General features: G+C 42.4%; 1 protein-coding gene across 1 annotated transcript in view; it reads right to left on the minus strand.

Annotated features, from left to right (window-relative positions):
- LOC115153313 (spectrin beta chain, non-erythrocytic 1) overlaps positions 1-10,708 on the minus strand; it is a 115,688-nt gene extending 104,980 nt beyond the window's left edge. The window contains exon 1 of the mRNA XM_029698634.1: positions 10,573-10,708. The gene's annotated coding sequence lies outside the window, so the exon portion shown is untranslated. The remainder of the gene's footprint in view (positions 1-10,572) is intronic.
- Between the last annotated feature and the right edge of the window lie 5,876 nt (positions 10,709-16,584).

Genomic DNA, 16,584 nt, shown 5'->3' on the forward strand with positions numbered 1-16,584 from the left:
GCAATTGAAACAAATAGAGTCAAGAGGACCCCTCAGGGCTCAAGATCTCTTATCTCCCTCCCCACCTAAATGAGGAAAGGTAATGTGGCTAACTTCATCCAATGCAAGCTGATATGGATGCACCAGGACATCCTAAACATAAGTCAATATATAGCAGGACAACCCAGCCAACAATGAACTACATGCAGGCTTGCAAGTCAAGGTTGACAAATGTTCACATATGGAATCACAGGTAGAGTGTCCCCCCTTTCATCTTTTGGTTTCTTATGAGCAGTCATAACACTTACCCACTGTCTCCATAAACCACAAGTCCTACTTTTTGGGAAAACAAATATTTATCTAGTTTGACCGGCCACAGGGAGGCCATATTTTGGATTAGACCTCAGGTTTTAATAACACTCCCACGCTGCATCTATCTAGCAGTTCTCTCTGTCTTGATTACATTTTCTTGGCTTTTGAAGCTTATCTCAGACATTTGCACTGCAGACAGCACAGGTTGTTCCCATCTCAGACCAGGGTGGGACAGTATTGGTGCACAGCCAAGGAAAGGGGAGGAGGAACAAGATCCCATGATTGATTACCTGCTTAGTGTGGCTTCCAGAAAGTTCAGCATCTGTTCAGCAACTCTCATCACTTATCCTTTACTAAAATCTATACTCCTAACCCATTTCTAGCATCCCTGAGACTCTACACAAGCTATCTGTAGCCATCTATTAGTAATATATTTCTTCTGTGTTCAAATCTAGGCTGTTACTGGTCAGCAGGTATCTGAATACTGCAGGGCACCGATTATTTTATTCATATATGTTTATACAGTAATGCATTCCATTGATTGTATAAAACAGATGGAAAATGGGCTAAAGAAAAATATTTTTTTCCCCCATAAATCAATCATGTTGTATATACTATAAGTCACTTTATAAAATCTGAAATTATCGAAGGTGCTTAGTATATAAGGACTATACACTGAATATACAAAACATTAACAACAGCTGCTCTTTCCATGACAAAGACTGACCAGATGAATCCAGGTGAAAGCGATGATCCCTTATTGATGTCACTTGTTAAATCCACTTCAATCAGTGTAGTTGAAGGGGAGGAAACAGGATATAGAAGGATTATTAAGCCTTGAGAAAATTGAGACATGGATTGTGTATGTGTGCCATTTACAGGACAAAATATTTAAGCGTCTTTGAACGGGGCATGGTAGTAGGTGCCAAGAACTGCAATTGGGTTTTTCCCACTCAACAGTTTTCTGTGTGGATCAAGAATGGTCCATCACCCAAAGGACCTCCAGCCAACTTGACACAACTGTGGGAAGCATTGGAGTCCATGACTAATTGAGGCTGTTCTGAGGGCAAATGGGGGGGGGGCACCTAATGTTTGGTATGCTCAAGGTATAAAGTACACTTTTGGCAGCACCAGTGGGAGCCAACGCATTCCAAAATTCCTCCAATCCCCTGCCATATCTGTTATATATCCACAATGGATTTACACAGGCTTTCTGCAGCACGTCTCCCATTACATTACCACCTTCCGCAGCTACGTACAGAGCAGAGAACAGGAAGAACACTCCCCTGAACTCCACCCTCCCTACAGTATGTGCTGTAACTCCTCCATAAATCTAGGAGGGTCATAGCTGAGCACTGAGTAGGTGCTTCCCCCCCCCCAGTGCATTGTGGGATGTCATATTACTCTATTTAGATTATATACGTGAGTCTCTGGGCATGCTCACATCACTTTGTTATTAGAGCAGAGCTGCATGGGAACTCAGCTGGGCTATCCAGTGGTCAGTATCCAGCATCACAGTGGAAACCAAGACCATGAAACGGGTAGTCCTTGGGAATCCCCGGTTCTCGTTACTCTCAGCTCTGATGTCAATCTCCTGCTGTGACATTATTGGCAGGTCAGCCAATCAAACAATCACTCCTGTCTCCTGGGCAATCAATTCTGGGTGGCCACTGTGAGCCATGTGAATGATGTGTACAAGGACACTCTCCGAGGGCTTTGCCAGTGGCCCCCCCCCCACTTTTTGCCCAACATGCCAAGTGTATCTTTGGGAAAATAATACTCCAGGGGAAAATCTCCTCAACACTCCCTCGGCATAGCTCCTCCCCCAACCCCCCAAATCCCACAGAGCCCCCAGCCTTCGTAAAAAAATGTAACTCTCACCAGGCACACAATCATCCACAAACACAGGCACATTGAAAAACAAGCACACAGATCTCCAAACAAACACGTCATATGAAGGAGTATCTGGATGCAGCACTGTAGTAGGATATTACAGTACAATATTATTTTGGAAAAGCTTCTGCCATTATGCTGGTCAACATATGCAGTTATTCCAGGGACCTCTAGCCCTAAGGATGTAGAGGAGACAGGGCTTTACAGGATCCAGACAGCCTGTGTGTTGAGGCCATCAGCTGCTTTGTCATTATAACAGTATATTATTGACAATGGCGAGGCCCAACAAGTACTTGGCTGATCCTGTGATCCTAAGGGTGAGACTGGCACAACTTCAAAGCTCACAACGACAAGTACACACATCACACACACACACTGCAGGGGGACTAGGCTCTGAGGGGAACAGGTCCATTAGAGCAAATCTCAGCATGACTCCTTGATAGTAAACCGTGTTTCTTACCACTGAAAGACAAAGGTTAACTCACAATGCTTCACACCACAGCTAGGGACAGATAGTAGCGAAAGGTTGAACTGACCCAAGATTACTTCATAAACATCCAGCAAGAGAGGGACATTCACATACTGTTACTGTAAATAAAGGAGAAGAAAAAATGGCGATAAAAAGGGAAAGGAACAACCCCAGTCCAGCTGCAGCAGAGTTTAAGACCCTCGCCTTATCCCAGGGGGACGTCTAATCGCTCATTTCCGTAGATTCATTCTGGGGCTCCGCCTGTACAGCTAATATCCACAGCAACCTCCTGAAGCTGCTCTATCTACAGTGGCAAGAAAAGTATGTGAACCCTTTGGAAATACCTGGATTTCTGAATAAATTGGTCATAAAATTTTATCTGTTCTTTATCTATGTCACAACAATAGAAAAACAGTCTCCTTAAACTAACACACAAACAATTCTACGTTTTGATGTCTTTATTGAACACACCGTGTAAACATTCACAGTGCAGTGTGGGAAAAGTATGTGAACCCTTGGATTTAATAACAGTCTTGATAAACTTGGGAATTCATTTTTCCGTTGATGATAGCAAGCTGTCCAGGCCCTGATGCAGCATAGCGGCCACAAACCATGACGCTCCCTCCACCATACTTTACAGTTGAGATGAGGTTTTGATGTTGGTGTGCTGTGCCTTTTTTTCTCCAAACAAAGTGTTGTGTGTTCGTTCCAAACAACTCAACTGCAGTTTCATCTGTCCACAGAATATTTTGCCAGTAGCGCTGTGGAACATCCAGGTACAATTTGCAAACTTCAGACGTGCAGCAATGTTGTTTTTGGACAGCAGTGGCTTCTTCCGAGGTGTCCTCCTATGAACACCATTCTTGTTTAGTGTTTTATGTATCGTAGACTCGTCAACAGAGATGTTAGCATGTTCCAGAGATTTCTGCAAGTCTTTAGCTGACACTCTAGGATTCTTCTTAACCTCACTGAACATTCTGCGCTGTGCTCTTGCAGTCATCTTTGCAGGACGGCCACTCCTAGGGAGAGTAGCAATAGTGCTGAACTTTCTCCATTTATATACAATTTGTTTTACTGTGGACTGATGCACACTAAGGCTTTTAGAGATACTTTTGTAATCCTTTCCAACTTTATGCAAGTCAACAATTCTTAATCTTAGGTGTTCTGAGATCTCTTTTGTTCGAGGCATGGTTCACATCAGGCAATGCTTCTTATGAATAGCAAACTCAAATGTTGTGGGTGTTTTTTATAGGGCAGGGCAGCTCTAACCAACATCTCCAATCTCGTCTCATTGATTGGACTCCAGGTTATCTGACTCCTGACACTAATTAGCTTTTAGAGAAGTCATTAGCCTAGGGGTTCACATACTTTTTCCAACCTAAACTGTGAATGTTTAAATGATGTATTCAATATAGACAAGAAAAATACAGTAATGTGTGTGTTATTAGTTTAAGCACACTGTGTGTGTCTATTGTTGTGACTTAGATGAAGGTCAGATCAAATGTGATGACCAATTTATGCAGAAATCCAGGTAATTCCAAAGGGTTCACATACTTTTTCTTGCCACTGTAAAAGAGGTACTGAGCAAACACTGGGTTTCACATTGACTGTATCATTAGCTCTTTCATGTCACCCTCTCTCAAAGCCTCTGAATTCTAAGCAGAGGGGTTTGGACTCTGTTTAAATGTAACTGTGTCGAAACATCTCATGAGCTCAAAAATTAAAAAGAAACAAATGCATATTAGTGCTTAATTTTCATTTCCTTATGTTGACATTATGTGGGGGTGTTTGCGGAATGATTCTTTAGAGATAGAACAGATTAACAGAGAGTGTATGTCTCCTTGGCTAGCGTTTTACTCCCACTCTATACCATTATCCCAGAGCTGCTACATCTGGGATTTGAGGGTTTCAGCTAATGTTGTATGTAACAGACACGCCTTTGGCCACATGAAAATCTAATTAAAGTAATCCCAGTGAAGGTCATGTCGCATCTCTCTCTCTCTCCGTCTCTAAGCAAATCGTTTCCCATCAGCAAAAGGCAGAAGGCAATAGCCTGAAGGTTAACGCAAAACATTCACAACAAATAGGGCAGTTAAAGACGCATTCTCAGATGTTTGTATAATTTCAGCCAGTAGTTTTGAAAGTGGGGCTCACGAGCCAAAACAGCTACCCATTTTTTTTGTGTACTACATCATCCATTTCGTGTGATATCATACCAATTTTGCAATTCGTGTGGTATGTTACAAATTGAATTTGTGCAATATGTCATTAATTTTTTGTGCTTAAGATCCCAGAGTGAGTGTTTAATCAAATTCATATAAAAATCGCAGCATTGACATGTGCAATATCGATATGGCATGCATTATTTTCAAACGCCACTCAGCCGTTTGTTTTTATAGTTTCCTCTGTCACTTCTCTCCTCTGGCTCTTGCCAGACACACCAAGCCTTGCCCTCTGTCTCTCAAGCAGCGCAGTTCCTCCTACTTGCTGTAAGAGTCAACAGAATGATGCTGTATTGCACTTTGCTTCTTAATATAAGGGCTGGATTCAATCAGTATCGCCAAAGTTCAGTGTTGTAGCGCACTTGAAATTTAAAAGGTAATTTCCAACAGAGCCGACATATGCAGCGTTTGCCGTGAATGCCGTCTCTGCTATCACGGGAACATTGCCTTTAAATGTCAATCGGGCTACAAGACGCGGAACGTCGGCGATACCGATTGAATCCTAGGCCTAGGGCCATGCACACATGGGCCCTTGTGTGTGCACACAAAATGTATTCACACAAACTGCCTGGGTCCATAAGTGAATACACATGACTGTGATGTTTTACATTTAGACCCAAACCCATTGAAAAACGGTAGCTGTTTTTAATTGAGCAGTAGAGACAAATTTGGCCCAGCACCAAGCTCCTGTCCAGCCACTGATAAACACCCCCCATCCTGTCAAACATCACACATTCCACAGCCCAGGCCTCTCTACACACTACCACTGCCCACTAAAACACCACCACATTCCAAAATGCCCACTACAACACCATTATCTTCATTCAACTCCCTTCTGATTCCAAACAACCCATAAATCACACGCACACACACACACACACACGCACACACAGTGATGCTGCATAATCTTCCACTGCCAACAGGTTGTTTATATTAGATGACACCCAGGGCACAGCTGTAGTAAAGTCAGAGAACACAGACTGACCCAAGCTGAGGTCATCCCTGGACCTCTCATAACTCTCTGTGATTAGAACTTGAGGCAAAGCAAGATCAGCACTGGACATGTTTTACATGCCTCACTTAGGTTCTGGGTCCGGCACAGTGTTAACAGAAAGAGGAAAATGTCCTCTCTTGTGTGATAAAAAAGGTGGTGGCGGCCTGGGAATTAAACTACTTAAATGGATGCCAAAGAGCCTGATGTAAAGGACAGGAGAAGAAAGGGAGGTAAAAGGTACAGAGGAAAAGAACATTGAGAACGCTGTCAACCATTAATTCCGATCTCTCCATTTATACAGACAAGTCCACGAGAGAGAGAGAGAGAGAGTCTCCATCGAATTAACTAAAACGTCCAATAAGGAAGGGCAGAAAAAGAGAGAGAAAAGGTGGGGGCGATGTTGAATACCTTCCCGGCTGAAACAGAGTGGTCTATATTTAGCCAGGGCTGTGCTGTTGGGCAAACGCACTAGTTCTCTGTCGTACTATTCCATTTCTTATCTGCTGGCAGCTTTCCAGCACATGCCTCCTTTCCCCTCCCTGATGGGGCTCGAACCCACTTACAGAATTGTGGATGAAGAGCCAGAGAGGATCCCACGAGGCAAGGTCATGCCAGCCTTCACAGCCATTCTCACCCAGAGGAGAGCACTCAGCCTGGGCTGCACAGCACAGCTGACCAGGAGTCCCATAGATGGAGAGGCTAGAGTGAGGCTATACAAGTCGGTCCTGACCCACTAATGGGGAAACCAAACCCACTCACACTGAAATTCTGTGTTGGATTGACTTTAAAGGAGATATGTGGAGATGTACAGTGCATTCAGAAAGTTTTCAGACCCCTTGACTTTTTCCACATTTTGTTACATTACAGCCTTATTCTAAAATAGATGAAGTCGTATTTTTCCTCATCAATCAACACACAACACCGCATAATAACAAAGCAAAAACAGGTTTAGAGATTTTTGCAAATGTATAAAAAATTTAAAAAATTACATAAGTATTTAGACCCTTTACCCAGTACTTTGTTGAAGCACCTTTGGCAGCAATTACAGCCCAGAGTCTTCTTGGGTATGACGCTTCAAGCTTGGCACACCTGAATATGGGAAGTTTCTCCCATTCCTCTTTGCAGATCCTCTCAAGCTCTGAGGTTGGATGGGGAGCGTCGATGCACAGCTATTTTCAGGTCTCTCCAGAGATGTTTGATCGGGTTCAAGTGTTGATCCACTCCTCTTCAATGGCTGTGCGAAGTTGCTGGATATTGGCGGGAACTTGAACACGCTGTCATACACATTGATCTAGAGCATCCAAAACATGCTCAATGGGTGACATGTCTGGTGAGTATACAGGCCATGGAAAAACTGGGACATTTTCAGCCTCCATGAATTGTGTACAGATCCTTGCGACATGGAGCCGTGTATTATCATGCTGAAACATGGCGGCGGATGAATAGAACGACAATGGGCCTCAAGATCTCGTCATGGTGTCTCTGTGCATTCAAATTGCCATTGATAAAATACATTTGTGTTCACTGTCCGAAGCTCATGCCTGCCCATAGCATAACCCCACTGCCACCATGGGGCACTCAGTTCACAAAGTTGAACTGAGCAAACCAGCAAACCGCTCGCTCACACGACGCCATACACATGCTCTGCGGTTGTGAGGCAGTTGGACGTACTGCTAAATTCTCTAAAACAACATTGGAGATGGATTATGGTAGAAAATGTCACATTAAATTATCTGGCAACAGCTCTAGTGGAGAATTGTGCAGTCAGCAAGCCAATTGTACATTTCCTCAAAACTTGACACATCAGTGCCATTGTGTTGTGTGACATAACAGCACATTTTAGAGTGGCCTTTTTTGTCCCCAGCACAAGGTGCACCTGTGTAATTATTATGTTGTTTAATCAGCTTCTTGAAATGCCACATCTGTAAGGTGGATGGATTATCTTGGCAAATGAGAACTTCTCACTAACAGGGATGTAACAAATTTGTGCACAACATTTGAGAGAAATAAGCTTTTTATGTGTATGGAAGATGTCTGGGATCTTTAATTTCAGCTCATGAAACATGAGACCAACAATGTTGTTGATCCATCCTCAGTTTCCTCCTATCACAGCCATTCAACTCTGTAACTGTTTTAAAGTCACCATTGGCTTCATGGTGAAATCCTTGAGCGGTTTCCTTCCTCTCTGGCAACTGAGTTACGAAGGATGCATATATCGTTGTAGTGACTGGGTGTATTGATACACCATCCAAAGTGTATTTAATAACTTCACCATGCTCAAAGGGATATTCTATGTCTGCTTTTTTTTTATACCAATCTACCAATAGGTGCCCTTCTATGCAAGGCATTGGAAAACCTCCCTGGTCTTTGTGGTTGAATATGTGTTTGAAATGCACTGCTCGACTGAGGGACCAGATAATTGTATGTGTGGGGTACAGAGATGGGGTAGTCATTCAAAAATCATGTTAAATACAATGTATTAAATACGACGTATAATGTGACTTGTTAAGCAAATGTTTACTCCTGAACTTGTTTAGCCTTGCCATAACAAAGAGGTTGAATACTTATTGACTGAAGACATTTCAGCTTTTCATTTTTAATTCATTTGTAAAATATATAAAAAAACATTTCAACTTTGACATTATGGGGTATTGTGTGCAGGTCAGTGACAAAAATCTAAATGTAATCCATTTTAAATTCTGGCACAACACAACAAAACACGACAAAATATGGAAAAAGTCAAAGGGTGTGAATACTTTGAAGGCACTATAGATAGTAGGTTACACTGCATAATGAAACAATCCCTAGTAAGCTAGTGTTTTATTTGGCAATAAACTGGTTTTATGCACAACAACTTTCTATCCAAGCTGGGAGAGTGCAAGAACGACTTATGTAATGCAGGTTTAGGTAGGCTATACAGGACAGTTGTATATATATATATTTTAATCTATTGGTTGCTGATTAGTATGCTTTTGTATCAAAAATACATTTTACAATCTGCAATGTTTGAATTCCCAGGTTTAATTATGAACAAGTTATTAGATTATTGCTACCAGACAGCAGTCTAAAACACAGCCTTGAGGCACTATAGCTTTGTGAAATGTTAGGCTTAACATGAGAAAATAATCACCCAATAGGCCTACCAATAAACATTTATCCATTAGCTAAAGCAAAGCTATAGGGTACATGCCCTGGCACCACAGAAAGCCCATCATCGATTTGATAGGCAGTCGCATAGATTTGTCGCAATTTCAGCACCATGGACAGTGATCAGTAGTCTATACTTTGAGTGGCTGTCGGGCTGATGCATTCAATTTTATTACATTTTTTGGCAGGGGGGGTCAGAAGTCCAAAGAAACTGCACTACCCAGTGTCTGCACTAAATACTGTTGCAACACATACTGCTCTGGTTCATAGGTAGAAAACGAGAGAAGACGGAGGCAAAGACAGAGAGAGATAAATGGAGAGATACACTGTTTGATCATTCTAATCACAGTCATACTCATACTAGAGCACAGCGAACCATAAACCATCACCAAGGGTTCACAAGTAGGCCAATGGCCTATGATGCTAGCCGTCCTAACAACTGAGCAGAGACCTATTGACTTGTAGCCTATGCGCATTACTGTTTTCTCTTGGATGGCTTAATGGAGCAGTATCCCATTCTCTAAATGGGTATAACGGGTTTGTGAAATGGTGTGTTAAATATTAATATTCAATAGCAAGAGGCCCGCTTACTCCCAATAGTGATGCTGCAGCAGAGCAATGATTTACGACCGAACTGCATCACGACAGTCAGTGCAACTCGGGCGAGCAAAGCCCATGGATGTCTCATAATCACAAGGCGTTCGTAACCAATTAAAAGGCCTCAAAGCCCACTTAGCTCAATATAGAGACAACCCCGTTTGGCACCAAACTGTGAAGACGTGAGGCAAATGGGGGATTTTGCCACCAAATGGTCGTTTTAGCAGTTCGGGTGTGATTTAAATTGTGTCAATGACATGAAGTCGCTGAATGTTTTTAACTCGACACAACATCAAAGGGTAGCCTCGAGACGCATGTAGCGTAGAGCATTGATTAAGATGTGACATATGCCTACAGTGAGGGATACGTATCGCCTATAATATCTTATACATAATGGTTTCAAGTTATACAGATATAATGACATCTTGGCGCCAATTCAATATCATTACGCACAGTTAATATAATACATTCTATGATTTTGCTTTGAATGTCACAATTTCAGTTTGGTTTGAAATTAGCGTTGCAATCTGTCTACATACAGGGCGACTACGCCTGCGTCTCTTCAAAAGGCAGTAGGCTCTTGTGTGTATACCGTTATCTATACACTCTTAACCCTCCATATTAACATGGCGCACTTCTGTGATTGCGAAGTGGCTAACTGATTCAAGCTCTGAATGGCCTTTTCAAAAACACTATGCTGCACAAATACAATAGAAATCTGATAGCGTTCCAAGCAAAAACAACTTCTACGGGGTAAATAGAAGAACAGGAACCAACTTCAACGTATGATTGCATCCCTAGCAACGTTGATATAAAATAAATTCTGTCCCGTTTCCATATCTTTGCAACTGATGCTAGACACAATGAAACAATTATTCGCACCCTAATCTGCGCATAGTTTAGATTAACGAGAAGAGCACCAAACCAATAGCCTATCTCAATAAAATAATCAAACTTACCAATCAACAATTCGCAATGAACTTCACCGCGGAGAAGCCTGCAAACAGCACGAAGCCAGAGACTCGAGGACAAAAACGTAGAATCCTGATGGAAGAATCCTCTCCACCTCCTTTGCTGCAACAGCACTGCCAACTGCAGCACAATCTCAACAAGGGGCGGAGATTTCGCCCGCAAGGTCTCATTCACACACCATGTGGGTTCTACGCAACGCTACTTCGTCAACATCTCTCCACAGGCGTGATTTAGGGTATTTAATTGACCTGTTTGAAAATAAAAGTAGGATTTATTGCGATCTTTATCGCTATGCTGCCACTGAAATTCAACACTGCCCTTATGTTCGAAAAAGCTATATGCAACACGAGTTATGTTCCGGGTCAATTTCAGTGGTGGAAAAAGTAGCAAATTGTCATACTTGAGTTAAAGTAATGATACTGTAACTTAAAAGAAAATTACTCAAGTAAAAGTCACCGCGTAAAATACTACTTGAGTAAAAGTCTAAAAGTATTTGGTTTTAAATATACTTATGTATCAAAAGTAAATGCAATTGCTAAAATATACTTAACTATCAAAAGTAAAAGTATAAATCATTTCACACTTATATTAAGCAAACCAAACGGCACCATTGTTTGTTTTGTAATCTACAGATAGCCAGGGGCACACTCCAACACTCAGACATAATTTACAAACGAAGCATGTCTGTTTAGTTGTCTGCCAAATCATAGGCAGTATATCCTTGTGATGTTCAGAGGCCGAGGGACAGATCTGAAGTTTGGCTAAACTTTTGCTAAAAATGTCATTTCATTAAATGTCATCATTTGATTGATTTACGACTTTGGTAATCAAACATTTTGATCAACATTTTGGGTCAGTTGGGTCTAAAAACGAAGGGTTAAAAAGTATATGAAAGAGGACATTCCCGGCACAGGAGGTTGGTGGCACATAATTGGGGAGGATGGGCTCATAGTAATGGCTGGAGCGGAATATGTTTGGCTTCCATGTGTTTGATGCCATTCCATTTACTCCCTTCCAGCCATTATTATGGGCTGCCCTCCCCCCAGCAGCTTCCTGTGATTCCCAGCTACTAGAAAATACATTTTGGGAGGTTAAAACCATATATTATGATCTTGGTGTACTTACTGTACTTACTATATGGGTCAAATTGATCAGTGGTCAATACTTTAATGTACTACTTAAGTCGTTTTTGGGGGTATCTGTACTTTACTATTTATATTTTTGACAACTTTTACTTTACTACACTCTTATAAAAAAGGGTTCCAAAAGGGTTCTTCGGCTCTCCCCATAGGCAAACCCTTTTTGGTTCCAGGCAGTTGGTTCCCTTTTTGGATCCAGGAAGAACCCTTTTGGGTTACATGTAGATCCCTCTGTAGAAAGGGCTCTACGTATAACCCAAAAGGGTTATTCAAATGGTTCTCCTAAGGGGACAGCTGAAGAATCCTAGGTTCTAGATAGCACCCTTTTTTCTGAGTGTACTTTTTACTCCATACAATTTCCCTGACAGCCAAAAGTTCTGGTTACGTTTTGAATGCTGAGCAGGAGAGGAAAATGGTCCAATTCATGCACTTATCAAGAGAACATCCCTGGTCATCCCTACTGTTATATCCTTGTGATCATCGTGGTTAGATCTTTACTGCACAGAAAACCATTCATCTCTAGCACAAAGGTCAAGGTCAAAGGACAAATTGCATGTCAAATACAAGTCAACTACAGGTGAAGTACAGAGTAGTGTTTTTTTGTTGTTGTTTTGTCGTTTTACAAGGTTATTACCCATACCTAGAGGACTAGATGAAGGGTCATGGTGGGAAAAATTTTGTTAAATATACTGCTCAAAAAAATAAAGGGAACACTTAAACAACACATCCTAGATCTGAATGAAAGAAATAATCTTATGAAATACTTTTTTCTTTACATAGTTGAATGTGCTGACAACAAAATCACCCAAAAATAATCAATGGAAATCCAATTTATCAACCCATGGAGGTCTGGATTTGGAGTCACACTCAAAATTAAAGTGGAAAACCACACTACAGGCTGATCCAACTTTGATGTAATGTCCTTAAAACAAGTCAAAATGAGGCTCAGTAGTGTGTGTGGCCTCCACGTGCCTGTATGACCTCCCTACAACGCCTGGGCATCCTCCTGATGAGGTGGCGGATGGTCTCCTGAGGGATCTCCTCCCAGACCTGGACTAAAGCATCCGCCAACTCCTGGACAGTCTGTGGTGCAACGTGGCGTAGGTGGATGGAGCGAGACATGATGTCCCAGATGTGCTCAATTGGATTCAGGTCTGGGGAACGGGCGGGCCAGTCCATAGCATCAATGCCTTCCTCTTGCAGGAACTGCTGACACACTCCAGCCACATGAGGTCTAGCATTGTGTTGCATTAGGAGGAACCCAGGGCCAACCGCACCAGCATATGGTCTCACAAGGGGTCTGAGGATCTCATCTCGGTACCTAATGGCAGTCAGGCTACCTCTGGCGAGCACATGGAGGGCTGTGCGGCCCCCCAAACTAATGCCACCCCACACCATGACTGACCCACCGCCAAACCGGTCATGCTGGAGGATGTTGCAGGCAGCAGAACGTTCTCCACGGCGTCTCCAGACTCTGTCACGTGCTCAGTGTGAACCTGCTTTCATCTGTGAAGAGCACAGGGCGCCAGTGGCGAATTTGCCAATCTTGGTGTTCTCTGGCAAATGCCAACGTCCTGCACGGTGTTGGGCTGTAAGCACAACCCCCACCTGTGGATGTCGGGCCCTCAAACCACCCTCATGGAGTCTGTTTCTGACCGTTTGAGCAGACACATGCACATTTGTGGCCTGCTGGAGGTCATTTTGCAGGGCTCTGGCAGTGCTTCTCCTGTTCCACCTTGCACAAAGGCGGAGGTAGCGGTCCTGCTGCTGGGTTGTTGCCCTCCTACGGCCTCCTCCACGTCTCCTGATGTACTGGCCTGTCTCCTGGTAGCGCCTCCATGCTCTGGATACTACGCTGACAGACACAGCAAACCTTCTTGCCACAGCTCGCATTGATGTGCCATCCTGGATGAGCTGCACTACCTGAGCCACTTGTGTGGGTTGTAGACTCCGTCTCATGCTACCACTAGAGTGAAAGCACCGCCAGCAGTCAAAAGTGACCAAAACATCAGCCAGGAAGACATAGGAACTGAGAAGTGGTCTGTGGTCCCCACCTGCAGAACCACTCCTTTATTGGGGGTGTCTTGCTAATTGCCTATCATTTCCACCTGTTGTCTATTCCATTTGCACAACAGCAAGTGAAATTTATTGTCAATCAGTGATGCTTCCTAAGTGGACAGTTTGATTTCACAGAAGTGTGATTGACTTGGAGTTACATTGTGTGGTCTAAGTGTTTCCTTTATTTTTTTGAGCAGTGTAGTATTTTAGTGATTTAAAACTCAGTTGCAGGTGAAATTGACATGTTTAAAGGGAAGGGTTAATTAAATGTATCATGTTACATACATTTATACCAGCTGAGAATGATTAAACTAAATTAAATCCGGACTGGTAAAAGCTCAAGCCAAAGAAAATCGTGTGAGTACTAAAGAGTCACCAGAGTCGACCCAAAGGGGCCTACACATTGGAAATACTTTGTGGAAATTCTTGGAAGATTCCATGGTTTAATGATACATTCAGATGTAGATTATGTTGTATAGACAGATTTTAAAACGGCGTGTTATAGAAAAACCCAAAAGGAAATACAGGCAGCTGTAATGCTTGGGCGTAATGGGTGCAGAAGTCAGGAGCAGGAGGCAGAGAATGCAGGGTGGTGTTATTTATTAAACACACAACGGCAAAACACAAGCCGCCCCAACAGCGAACTAGAGCGCACACAAAAACCAAAGTGCACAAACACATGGGACAAAACATGTCGGCGCAAAATACGCACCTCAAACCACAATGAGCGTGCATTCACAAGCTATACAACGATCAAACAATCCCGCACACAGAGCAGGCGGGCCTCCTGGCTAAAATAGCCTGGCTAATCAGCCCAAACCAAAAACAGGTGCACACAATAAACAAAAAGGGGGAAAAGGGAATCAGTGGCAGCTAGTAGGCCGGCGACGACGACCGCCGAGCGCCACCCCAACAGGAGGGGGAGCTACCTACGGTAAGAGTCATGACAGCAGCCCAGAAGAAAGATTTCCAAAAAATAAATCCAATTATGTCTCTAGGAATTAGCTTCCTTGTTTATTCTCCATCAAAATAGAGAGACATAAAAAATATTAGCGAATGTTTAGCCATCATTTTAATGCATTAAATGGTTATAGAGAGAACACTGAAATCCTAAACATGTGAATGAGGTACAGGTACTGTAAAGTAATGGACTGTATCTCAGAATCTGTTTAAGGAAATTAAACACTAGCCACTTTAATAATGTCTCCGTATCTTGGATTACTCATCTCATATGTAGAAACTGTACTATATACACTATTCTACGGTATCTTAGTCACTTTAATTGTGTGTAAATATTGCATTACCCATCTCATATGTATATACTATGTTCTATACTATGCCACTGTATCTTAGTTCAATGCCGCTCTGACATATATGTATATATATTCTTAATCCATTCTTTACTTAGATTTATGTGTATTTTGTGTATATGTTGTGAAACTGTTAGATATTACTTGTTAGATATTCCTGCACTATTGGAGCGAGAAGCACAAGCATTTCGCTACACCTGCAAAAACATCTGCTAAACACGTGTATATGACCAATACATTTGATTTGGATTCGATTTTTATGATTTGATGACAGGAAACACTGTACGTGAAGCAACTCTGACACGGTCACAAGAAGCTTTCAAGATTCCCACCGTATGTGTTTTGTATATCACAAATACTGTATATAGAAAACTGTTAAAAATAGTCATACAAAAGTATAACAAGTCAACAAAATGAGTCCACTGGAGGAGTCCAGTGTTTGTAGCCCAGCTTCTGCAGAGTCAGTGGTACTGTGACACACAGGGCCATAGGCCTGGTGTCAGCTGGAGGTATTACCGCAGGAGAGGTGTGTGTTTGTTAATGCTCCGTATGAGGTATAGCTCTGGACCACCATTTTCTCACATCTCTGGTTCTGATAAGCATGCTCTGCTTCCAACATCTGGAGTTGAGAAAGTGAGACAAGCTTGGGTCAGGACATCCCGTTTCCTCACATGGGGGCGTGTTTGTGCATGTGCACGCTGAAGGGTCTGAGTGGACAGGGTACAACCTCTTTGAGTGAATTATATGTAGTCTGTTAACGTGCCTTCCCTTCTCTGCAGTAACTTATTCAGACATTGTCCTGCTCATTGTGCATGTAAAGTATTTTCACATCATTTACAGTAGGCGTACTATGCTTTCAATAAATACAGAAGGAAAGGTAACATTTGTAACTCATCTCTGTGCTAGAAGTATGGTTGTCATGACAATGTGTTTACCAGGAAAAGCCATCTTGGCTGTAGTCCTGGAACTGTCCAGCAGGCAGTATATCGTCCCTCCTGCTGTGGAGTCAGTGACAGCAACACTCAGACAGACAAGTCATTGTTGCTCTGTGGTGGATGTTGCGCTCACTGTGGAAGTATGAGTAATTCTAGTCCTATGGCCTCACAGCTGGATCACAAAACAATGCAGTAATTGCTACCAGACAAGTCCATGCTTAAGTCCATTTGAAGACCACTGCTTTGTTGTTGCTTTACCTTACCACTTGGTTAATACAAAAATGATAGTGATCATGTTTAGAAATGAGTCTCCTTGAGTTTTCTATTTTTTGACACTTTTTTTGTACAGTGCATTCGGAAAGTATTCAGACCCCTTGACTTTTTCAACATTTTGTTACGGTACAGCCTTATTCTAAAATGTATTAAAGTTTTTTCCCCTCATCAATCTACACACAATACCTCATAATGAGTGAAATATCACATTTACATAAGTATTCCGACTCTTTACTCAGTACTTTGTTGAAGCACCTTTGGCAGTGATTACAGCCTAGAGTCTT

This window comes from Salmo trutta, chromosome 18, assembly GCF_901001165.1.
Source record: "Salmo trutta chromosome 18, fSalTru1.1, whole genome shotgun sequence".
In the NCBI taxonomy this organism is placed as follows: Eukaryota; Metazoa; Chordata; class Actinopteri; order Salmoniformes; family Salmonidae; genus Salmo; species Salmo trutta.